We start from the raw sequence: 11,037 nt of genomic DNA, 5'->3' as shown, positions 1-11,037 counted from the left end.
TATTTGATGTGCAATTTACACCTCCTTTGTCCACCTCTAACATAAATTCATTTTACTTCTGGACCACCTGAGAGGTCACTGAAAGCAGCGGTGTAGTGAGAACATGTTTTGCAGAATATGTTTCACAAATAATGAAGAGGATGCACTCTGTGATGGTGTGAAAGGCCTTGCCTGGAAATTCCAGCCACCCTTCCCCCTGTACTCTGTTACCCTCCCCTGGAATCACTGTCCCCTGTACTCGGTCACAATCCTCTGGAGTCACTCTCCCCTGTACTTGGTCACAAGCCTCTGGATTGACTCTGTCACCCTTCCCTGGAATCACCCTCCCCTGGAATCACTCTCCCCAGGAGTCACTCTCCCCTGGACTCTGTCACCCTTCCCTGGAATCACCCTCCTCTGGAATCACTCTCCCCTGGACTCTGTCACCTTTCCCAAACCCAGTTGTGATTCAGAGCTGCATTATACAACTGTGGATGCCATTTCTTCCTTTAATGAGTATTTTGTCAAACGGATGTAGGAAAGCTTGAGAAGATTAATCTGTTGTTTAAAAGCATGAATCATTTGTTTAAAGAAGAGCGAAATGCCACAGTTGATGTTCAGGCCATTTGGAGCAAAATTAGCAGAGTAAGGTGGACTTTCAATGGCATGACAAAGAAACTCTCACATTTTAATTTGAAAAAGAAAAAAAAAAGCGAAGATGACTTATGTGGAATTGCAGATATTTATATATAATCAATCAAAGAAAGCTGCTAAGGAATAAGTAAATAGAGTGTTGGCAAGTCAACATATTCAAGAACATCCTTGTGGAGGTCACATGGATGAACAGTAAAGATATTTATAACAAAATAATATGAAATAAATTCAGTCCTAGGAGATGTTTAAAATATTTCATAATTTCACACATGTTGGGTACTGCACATTAATATCTTTGCTACTTTTTCCAAATTGAAAGTACTTTGTGAAAGAGGTTCTTTGATGATTCTGGTTTTATCGTTGCTGTGTTACTCATTTGTAATTCAAAACAAGCCTGACTTTGTGATGCACCATTTTCAGCTGTTCTTCTTTTAGACTTCCTGAAACATTTCAAAAGTTGTTGTTTGTAATCTCTAGAACAATTAATTCCTGTCAAATGAAGCAAAAAGTTTGGAACTTGAGAATCCCTTGGATTCATACCTAAATACATAGGAATAACTTTGGGAATGTTTTTTAGTATGGCATCGTTCATACTGACAACTGAATGAAACATAAATATTCCTTTCTTCAACGAGTTTCTGGACAATAGCAGAAGTACTTTTTCAACTTCTTCTATAATGTTTGTAGCTGCCGTTAGAGTGTATTCTCCGAGCTCATCATCTCTCCCAACCAGGTAACCATGAAGTTTGTTCGAATCACTTTCTAAGAATGTATAAATTTCTCTGGCAAACTCAGTGTCCTCCTCAGCACAGAACACCACAAAGTCAAACCGCTCTTTGTCTTCTTTCTCCATTGGTTCTCGTTAATAAATTCACACCCACATTTAGAAATGGAAAGTTTGTATTTTCGTAAGAGTCGACAAGCTTGTAAACATGCTGTTTGATCTGGATAAAACTTTCAAGAAACCCAGGAACGGAATTTTGAACGAGGCTTTGATAACAAGTACAGATCAATATGTGACATCAGAGTTTGTCTGCACCAATGGTAACATGAGCACTGTCATGTTTGATTTCTTCATACTTCATAGTACACAGGCTGTGGAGAAGGAAAGTCAATTTTAAGTGGAGATTACCGTTATGTTTTACATGGAACAACTAAGATAAGAGTATAATGTACGTTATGGATTTCAACTGATATATATATTGATGGATCAACTGTAACGGTAAGTATCAACTAACACAATGACAAACTCCAACCTGAGCGTTTCATCTCTGATTCCGGCTCGTCCAAACATGTTATAATAACATCAGGCTTGTACGTAAACACTAACATTACAATTACCAAAAGGAATTAATTTTATATGTATGAAGATTTTTTAAATGTTTTGTTAATGGTAGTCTTGAGGAAAAACAGGACCATTACATCACTATAAATTCAGCATACATACTTGCTCATGTGTTGCACGAAACCATCCATCTTACTTACAATAATGCCTTCAGTACTTTCTTAGAATTGAAGTTAATCATATAAAGGTTTACACAGCAATACTGTGGGACTATACAGTAGCCATACATTGTTCCACTGAATATTAGTTAGATGATGTCATAATTTTTTTAGTCCAAATCTCAGCAAAATGGAAAGAAATATACATATCTTTGCATTTCAAAAATTATGAGTTTCTGAAATTTTCATCAAATTCAACATGAGGGTGAAAAATTGCGTTAGATGCAAACTGTGAAAGGAAAGCTAGTGGTAACAGGGTTTTAAACCTTTTCCCCCAAAAAATTTGAAGATCACGAGTACACCAACAAACTGCCTGGTCTTTTTTAGTGATCCAGTTGATGTGATACACTTCAAATTCAACCTCTCTTGAGCCTCCCCATCCGTCACCACTATACGCACTAACAAGTAACAGTACGTTATGTAAAAAAAATTCGCGAAACTGTGTACAATTGTGCATGATTATGTAAATAGCCTAGGTCTAGTAATACCTTTCGTCTAGTCTTGGTTCTCGTCTTTTTAATTATAAACATTTCTTATCATTTTACGAAAGAAGGTATTTCTAGTCATAAATACCTTCGACAGACAGCAGCTCGTTGCAAATTTCCCACATGACAGTTTCGATTATGTTGCAAATGAGGTTACTCCGACAAGCCGCCTAAAAGTTTCAATTTATTGTAATCACTGATCTACACTAAGTTAGTGTAGATCAGTGATTGTAATCAGAGAGCGCGGTAGTACAGACAAATTAGAATTTCACTCGACCCGACATGATTGAGATCAATTGTTTTCATGATTTGGAGCATAATATTTACGAATATAAATTCATAAAGGAAAAGCATAGAGGCGAACAGATGTTTTTGACATTTTTCTGGATGGAATACAACAGTATCGTTACAGCGGCTACATACATACCCAAAATTGTTCATTAAGGCGGATATCTCCATGGACTTGTGTATAGGCCTATATGCAGCATGCATTTGCCGCTTGACATTAAGTTACAGATATTTGTCCATTCATAAGCTCATTTCGGGGCTATAAAGGTAACATGAAATGTTCAAGTCACGATGCCTTATCCAAACAGCCCAACAAATTATGGAAGATGGCATACTAACTCGATCTCTCGTTTCTTAAAGTCATTTCTCCGTCTCAACGGAACCCGGTCCCCTGGTCCATCTCCCACTATTGGTGAAGGCATACTCGATACTGAGTCCACTTACTTGGTGGCTTTCGTTGAAATTAAAACAAAATGCAATCTCTGGGCGGAAATGTATTTAATCCAAACTAGGTTTGATATCTTCATGCAAATGTTACGCGGCCCAAAACCATTTTCTTGAGCACTATTATTTCCAAGGAGAAAGGCAATGCAGAAAAACAAAGTTGGGCGTCGGGGGGGGGGGGGGGGTAATGAGAGAGAACTCTTACCTACACATCGCTATTATGTCTCAATATATTGTGTATATTTTTCAAAAGGATGCTTTTCTTTCCCTTTGACCTCAAAAATCTAGGATGATTGACCGGTGGGTTTACCTATCGTTTTCTGTGGAGGTCAAATATCAACAGAGGTAAATGTCTGAAAACTAAGTTGTACACACAATAACTCAGAAAGTGAAACTTGGGTGAACTTCATACATGAGAAGTGCATCTAGCTTAGTAAATGCAGGAACGCTATTGCTTTCTGTGGAGGCCAAAAGTCATGCAACGTCCACAGAAGTAAAAGACTGAAAGCATTGTACACAAGTTCAAAATTGATGAAACGTTCTTACCCCACATCCATTCAGCATGGTACTTAAATGCATACCTGTCAACTCTCCCGGTTTTACCGGGAGACTCCCGGTTTTTACCCGAATCTCCCGGTTTCATATTCTATTCTCCCGGTTTTTCTATGTTCTACACTTGCGACATTTCTGAGAATAGCCAACAATTAGTTCTATGCTTAGTAATTCCCCACAGTAACGCTGAACAGGAAAGGCTATTCAGTGTAGTTCGCAAGAACAAGACAGTCGGTCAAGTCCCAAGCTTGATGGGACTCTATCTAGCATACTAGCCATGAAGTCACAGTGAATCCACTGTTCCCTGTTTCAAATGGAAGTCTACTAAAGAAACCCTGAAGAAAGCGATGCGAGCTGCTGTAAAATTCAACAAGAAACACTGATTGGATGATTCTCTCACTGTATTGCATAAGTAGACTATACTTATTTAGGAGTATTTAGGAGTGAAAATTACCAACCTCCCTATTTTCCCATTGTTCTCCCTATTTTTTTGGCCCTGAAAAATGTTATTCTCCCTATTTTGGGGTCAAACAGGTTGACAGATCTGCTAAATGTGACCGTACTTCGAGATAAATAATTATAATTTATTTTGTAAAGCGTAAAATCCACAACAGTGCTCTAAAACGCTAAACAGAGATGCATCGTCTGCAACCATCACATTGTTGAATCCAATTCCATCACCAGCCACAGCACCCAACTCACACACAATACTAAAGGTCACATCACTTGCACAACCTCTAATGTCATCTATCTGATCTCTTGTAGAGTTTGCGGCATCCAGTATGTTGGTGAAACCAAAACCACCCTCAAGAAGCGGTTCTATGGTCACAGATCCACAGTCAACACCATGAAGACGGAGACCCCGGTTGGAGAGCACTTTAACCTTCCTAACCATACCATTAACGACATGTTCATTCATACTTAGTAAAGATTCCTAAATCCCATTGGTCCATTCAGGTCAGCTGACCGTGGTTAATCCTGTGACTAACGCACGGTGAAATTACTGGGCATCACTTTAATAAATCTTTGGTTATATGTAACCAAAAATGTTTTGTTTTATGATTTCCCCCCCCCCCCCCACAAATGGTAGTGTATGAATGAACGGGGTTAATCAACGGTCTAGCGTGCGTTACTCACATGATTAATGCACTCCGGGTGTTAATGCTATCGCTGGATGCACTCGGGCTCCGCCCTCGTGCATCGCTTGCATTATCCCCCGATCGTGCATTAATCCTGTGAGTAACGCACGCTAGACCGTTGATTAACCCCTTATTTCTACAGGGGATTAGATCATTAGCCTTATGTAGCCTTACTGACCTAGTACGAATCAGCAGAGAGAGAGACTGTGGATGCAACGCCTTCGCACATTTCAACCTCATGGGCTAAACATTCAGGAAGGACATGAGTAACCTTTCTTCTGCTCCCCCCCCCCCTCCACCTTCCTTGTTTCCCCCGCTGTCACCCCTCTTCTCGTAGCTATCTTCCACCCTGTTTTTCTCCATACTTTTCTGTCTTTGTCCTTCTGTAGTTTATTCCCTACCCTCTTCCCTTACTTCTCTCTTCGTTCCTCTACCGTCCCTCCTACAGCCCCTCTTCCCCTGTTGGTTTAATTCTTATGTCCTTCCCTTGTCTACACATCCTCTTACATCTCTTTCGTGTTCACCATGCTCATTAACCTTTCTGTATTCTGTGCTTGTATTTGTCCCTTCTGTATACTGATACTTGTCATTCAGAATGTCAGGCCCACTTACGTTTACACATACAATATTCTTATATACATATGGCAAGGGATCGCAAAGTCTGTTGGCCTTGTGACTTTATAGATAAATATCCTTACTTACACCCCACCCACACCGCAGTTGGTATATTGTAAAGGCCTTGCATTGAAATTATGCAAAACTATACAAAAAGGAACGTCGTTTCCGATAAGTTGAGGGCGTTGTTCATCATCAACCTTTTTCGTTGTGGTTAGTCTTGCGCCTCACATAAATCATTACTCCTGAGACAAACTTCAATCAAACTAATCAATGAATCGATGTTCGCTTTGGATTGAATTTCATGGTCATAATGGTGTAACAAAAGAAACTAATACTTAAAATGGTTGCAACCTATATTGTTAGTTGTTTTAAATACAAGAATAACTCTCTTTGGTTTAAAACCATCTCATTAAATGCTCACCCCTGGGAATAAAAAAAATCCTTATAAAATACATCTCAAAAATGCTATTTCACTATAAAAAATATGAACCGTAGAACAGATGATGTCATATATTGAAGATCATTGAGGTAATGGGAAAATTACTTTGTTCTGCACACCATAACGTTACAGTGTGTGGTAGAGTATATATTTATACATGTAAAGGGTATCATCATATAGATCTGATTCTCAAAGTTAGAATCCTGGTCTACGCTGGAACTTTTTGCACTGTTGTAGCATCTGACTCATTGTCGTTTCAAATATTTATTAAAACAAATGCTACGTATTTTGTCTCTCTGTAAGGATAATGGGTGAGATTGGATGGGTAGGTTGGGGGTGGGGGAAGTGGTCAGTGGCCACACTGATATGGGAATAACAGGTGATGTTAAAATACGCTCCGTGTCCGGTTACTGGAACACGAGAGGTACGTTCAACATTTTGGCACCTTCGTCTATCGTGCAACATATGCTTTTGTACGTTAGGATATACATTCATCAGTATCAGACAATCAGCCATATTCAAGGAAAGGACTCCTTTAGTAGGATCATGGAAGTGTTACCTTGATGATCGTAGGATGTAGCGTTATCTCTCCCGTGTAATAAACCTTACCGTAGTTATACATATACAGGGGCGTATCCAGGATTTTCTAACCCGGGGGGCGCGAATTACTATCTAAGCGGAGCGCCACCATCGGTTGGCGCGGAGCGTACAAGAAAATTTCTGGTTTTGATACCCCCCAGATCACCGGAAATGGCACTTCTCGGGCTTGACAATGACCAACCAGATGTACACTTTTGCCTGAGAACCAAGTATTTCCTATTAATTTTGTTTTCATCCATAACCTTTTTGAAGATTGTCACCAGTCACACATCATGTTCGACCTCATCGCATATCCTGTGGATCATTGCTTTTGTATAGGTGATTCTACGTCGCGGCCCACAATACCCGAAAGCCCCACTTTTCAAGGTTTTAAGCCCATTATTTGTTCAGAATGTTGGTCAGGAAATTTTTGAAAATCCAGACACAGTTAATTTATTGGTGTAGAAATATTGAAACCTCTTATAACGGCTATTATAAAACTTGGTTGAAGGTTATGAAAAATAGCAGATATTTCCGATATCAGATTTCAGATATTTCGAAACCGAACACTACACGCAATGGCGTAGGAGGCGGGGGCTACAACCCCCCCCCCCAACCAAATTTGTTTTCCCTGAAAATTCGGGCAATATGCTGAGAATTTTAGGGCACCTACTGAAAGAAAAATAAATTGCAATGATGTAGCTTAAGGAAATGAATAGTTTAAAAATGATCTCCTTGGTAATTAAAATAAAGTTCTAAGCTTGTCCGACTAATTCGCCATTACTAATGTAAAAGAGAGTTTTGACATAATTGGACCTCCATGCTTTTTCTCTATCTACATAAGACATTTCGTTGTTTACATTAGCATCCGGTGGTATACTGCGCAACTTTTACGGACCGTACGGTACACGATGGCATGCGATGTAATAACCGATGCTTGCTTATATGATATTGACATAAACATGTTGAACGCGCGCTTCGCGCGCGAAAAATTTTGGTTATATTTTGCGGGCAAGCCGTTACAGCCCCCAAATCTAATTGGGCTCCTACGCCTTTGACTACACACATAGACAGTTTTGAGGCTGATATGATGTGATATCTGCTCTTTACTTTACAAATTCGAACAGGCGTGTATCGAGTAATTTGCCAAGGGAGGGGCGAAGTCTGTAGGCAAACTATCTAAGCGTAGCGCCACCATGAGTTCGCGCGAAGCGTACAAGAACATTTTGACCGAAAATGCATCCCAGATCGCTGGAAATGACACTTCCCAGGCCTTGTAAGTTGCATCTAAGCATTTTCTATTTTGAAAATTACTAGCGATATCATAAAGAAAATTTGCTCAGGGGGGGGGGGGCGGTCGCCCCCTTCCCGAATTGCGTCATGTTTCCCGACGACTCGGTCGAGTTCAAGACCAGCCATAGCTGGTTATGATAGACCATATATAGTATATATATAGATACATTAGTGAGAGAGGAAAAATGAAAACGTCAAAAATGGAGTTGTCGGTATAAGGAGTAGGGTGAGGCGCACGTCCCCTCCGTAATCCTTGATCTGTCACTGGCTACCCAGTGTATATAATAGGGATCAGCGCTGTAATTATGACTGTTCCTCTTTCTCTTCCCGGGTGTCTTGGCGTTTATCTTCTACTTTCTCCTTTTCTCCTTTTTCTCTCTTTCTTCTTTTTCTTTTCCCTTCCCGGCCTCTCCTCCTTTTCTTTTTTCCCCTCTTTTTCCCTTTTTTCTTCTCTTTTTTTCTCTCCTCTTTTTCTTACCCGGGGGGGGCGCGCCCCCAACGCCCCCCTGGATACGCGCCTGATATACACTCAATTGAATGAATGTTGCTGTATTGAAACCGATAGGTGACGACCTATATATGCCTATATAGATACATTAATGATTATATTCAGTAGTGTGTGCAGTTGATGTTTAAAGTACATAGCAATGAAATGATTCATATAGCCAAGTTCAGATTATTTGAAGTAACAGGCGGAGATAGATGATCTAGTTCCATTGCGATGAACGTCCTGGTTGTGTGTAAGCCTGTTCTGCTATCGAAATGTGCACGTGGACGGGTTTACGAATGTGTAAAATATAAAAGACCAATGATATGTAACGTGAGAACGTCACGTGTTTATAATTTCATCAGTATAATTGATCAGTATGTCTCTTTCCTATCCCCTTTATTTTGTTCCGATATTTTTTAAATTAGGTTAGGAGTATTCTTCTCAGCATGGCATAGGAAGAAAGAGGGGCGAAGAAAACAAGTGTAGCAACGCTGCAGAAGCTCATCTTTAAGCTTCTCTTTGAGAAATTTGTTTGATTGACAATATTACAGAAACAAAGAACCGACAGTATATGCACTTCGTAGTTTAAATTCATGCAATGATAATGAAAACGTAAAAAATATATTCCTCTGCTAAATCTGCTAAAATGTTGTGGATATCACGTTTGAATTTAACTGACCCCAAATTGCTCATCCATACAGTAATAGAACGACCTGCAACTTGTTTACAATCGACGTACCACAGAGAAACGTTAAAGAGCAGAAATCAAAATCGGCTCCAACAATAAAGAAAGGTCTTTCTCACATGTCGTACTACACAGACAAATTGGGGAAAAATTCACATTGCAGATCTGCCAGGTAGTCCTTTTACAGAGAATGACATCGAACTAGATAGGAAGCCTGAATAACAAGTAAATATTTGACTTGATCAAATCTCCCAGGGATGATATTACTTCCCAAAATGGCTGGAAAATTAAGATGGAAAACGTTTTCTACTCACATCAAACGCATACTGGTCATGAATACTAGAAAGTTGAAAACAAAGTTCATCATTGCATATGATCTGTGGTCTACCTTTCATCATAACTGAAAAATCTAAAGAAGGCCCTGTTTTGGGCCCTCACATCATGACCAAAATATTTTTCCTGAACAACTTTGGTTCACCACCACCATTCAAACGTTATATCCACAACATTTCAGCAGATTTGGACAATCGCTCTAGGAGTAGCATTTTTTTACGTTTTCAGAAAATGACCTCACGTGACCTCAAATGACCTTCGAATTTATAAGATATGATTGCATGTATAAAAACCAAATCGAATGAGAAATCGGACGAAGTGATAGTCATTCAAACAAGATGGCAAAAAGTAATAGAATTAAGGCAACTGTGCTAACTAGTTGGGCCGCCCGTTTTGAAAGAGGAACAACAGCTGTAGAAAGTCCTACTAAATCGTTAAGATGTTTCAATGTTTTATCTCAAAATTTGATCTTTTATGCCGAATGTGGACTTATTATCTCAAAAGTTCGACTGTTTATCTCCAAAAGTTCTACTTATTGTCTGGAAATTTTGACCAAAATATATAACCGAAATTTCGACTCAACAAATTATTTAATGTTGTTTCCAATATTACCGCACTAAAGTCCTACAACACCCCCCCCCCACCCCACAAAAAAATGTTCTGGGGAGTTGTCACCAAACTCCGTTGGCTTCCTGACCTTTAATTTCTCAGTTATAGAACTTCCTTTGCTAGTTATACTATATAGGTATGTATGCCATACTATACAGATATATATATATATATATATATATATATATATATATATATATATATTATTATTAGAGGTGCCACCTTGTAAGGCATGCACTTCTCATCCATCTTTTATTTTCACGTTTTCAAGTAAATAGGTCCTATATCTATATCAATCAAATTAGCCAGCCTGAGTTTTTGGGTGTCCTCTTGAATCACGGATTGATCCGATTGATTTCTTATGGATCCATAAACAGGATAAAAGTCTCGTCAAAATGTTAACAATATAATTTTCGAATTATGCATTTTCTTTCCAAGGTTGTTTTTAATTTGTTTTTAAGCTATAAAGCTTTATTTATGTCCCTTTCTCTAAAATATGGAACTGGGATCAATAGCATAACTGGACACGGGCTGCAATAATCTAGGCACGATAGCCACTTGCAGGCTGATCCCGGAGAATATACAGTAGCCTCTTTGACATCTGCCTTCGTCACCAATCTGAGCAAATGTCATCCACAGTGCGAGTTCAGTTCCACAGAACTAGACCAGGTTCGGATTCGGTCACTATAAAGCCCTTTTCATAGTAGTTAATTTGTCCCATGTAGATTCGTGGGTCACGTCACTATAAACCCATGAAACGACTTCCATCAAGTCTAATCCAGATCGCGACCCAGCTGATTCTGCACTCTGACGTCATCGTAGAGTTAATATGGCTGACAGTGAGAGGGAGTGACATTCTTCTTCTCAAAAGTGGAAATACTGCAAAACGACAACTTTGACGGTACTTTTAAGTGAATCCTATCGTTGGTGAGTATTCTGCCATTGTA

The 11,037-nt window shown here is 39.2% G+C and overlaps 1 protein-coding gene across 2 annotated transcripts in view; it reads left to right on the top strand.

Annotated features, from left to right (window-relative positions):
• Positions 1 to 10,857: 10,857 nt before the first annotated feature.
• Positions 10,858 to 11,037, top strand: part of LOC139979103 (uncharacterized) — a 201,824-nt gene continuing 201,644 nt past the window's right edge. The window contains exon 1 of one of the 2 annotated variants that reach the window (XM_071989777.1): positions 10,858 to 11,017. The gene's annotated coding sequence lies outside the window, so the exon portion shown is untranslated. The remainder of the gene's footprint in view (positions 11,018 to 11,037) is intronic. The other variant, XM_071989778.1, reaches the window with a different exon arrangement.

The sequence above is a fragment of the Apostichopus japonicus genome, chromosome 13 (assembly GCF_037975245.1).
Source record: "Apostichopus japonicus isolate 1M-3 chromosome 13, ASM3797524v1, whole genome shotgun sequence".
NCBI lineage: Eukaryota > Metazoa > Echinodermata > Holothuroidea > Aspidochirotida > Stichopodidae > Apostichopus > Apostichopus japonicus.
This window is presented reverse-complemented; position numbering and strand designations above follow the sequence as displayed.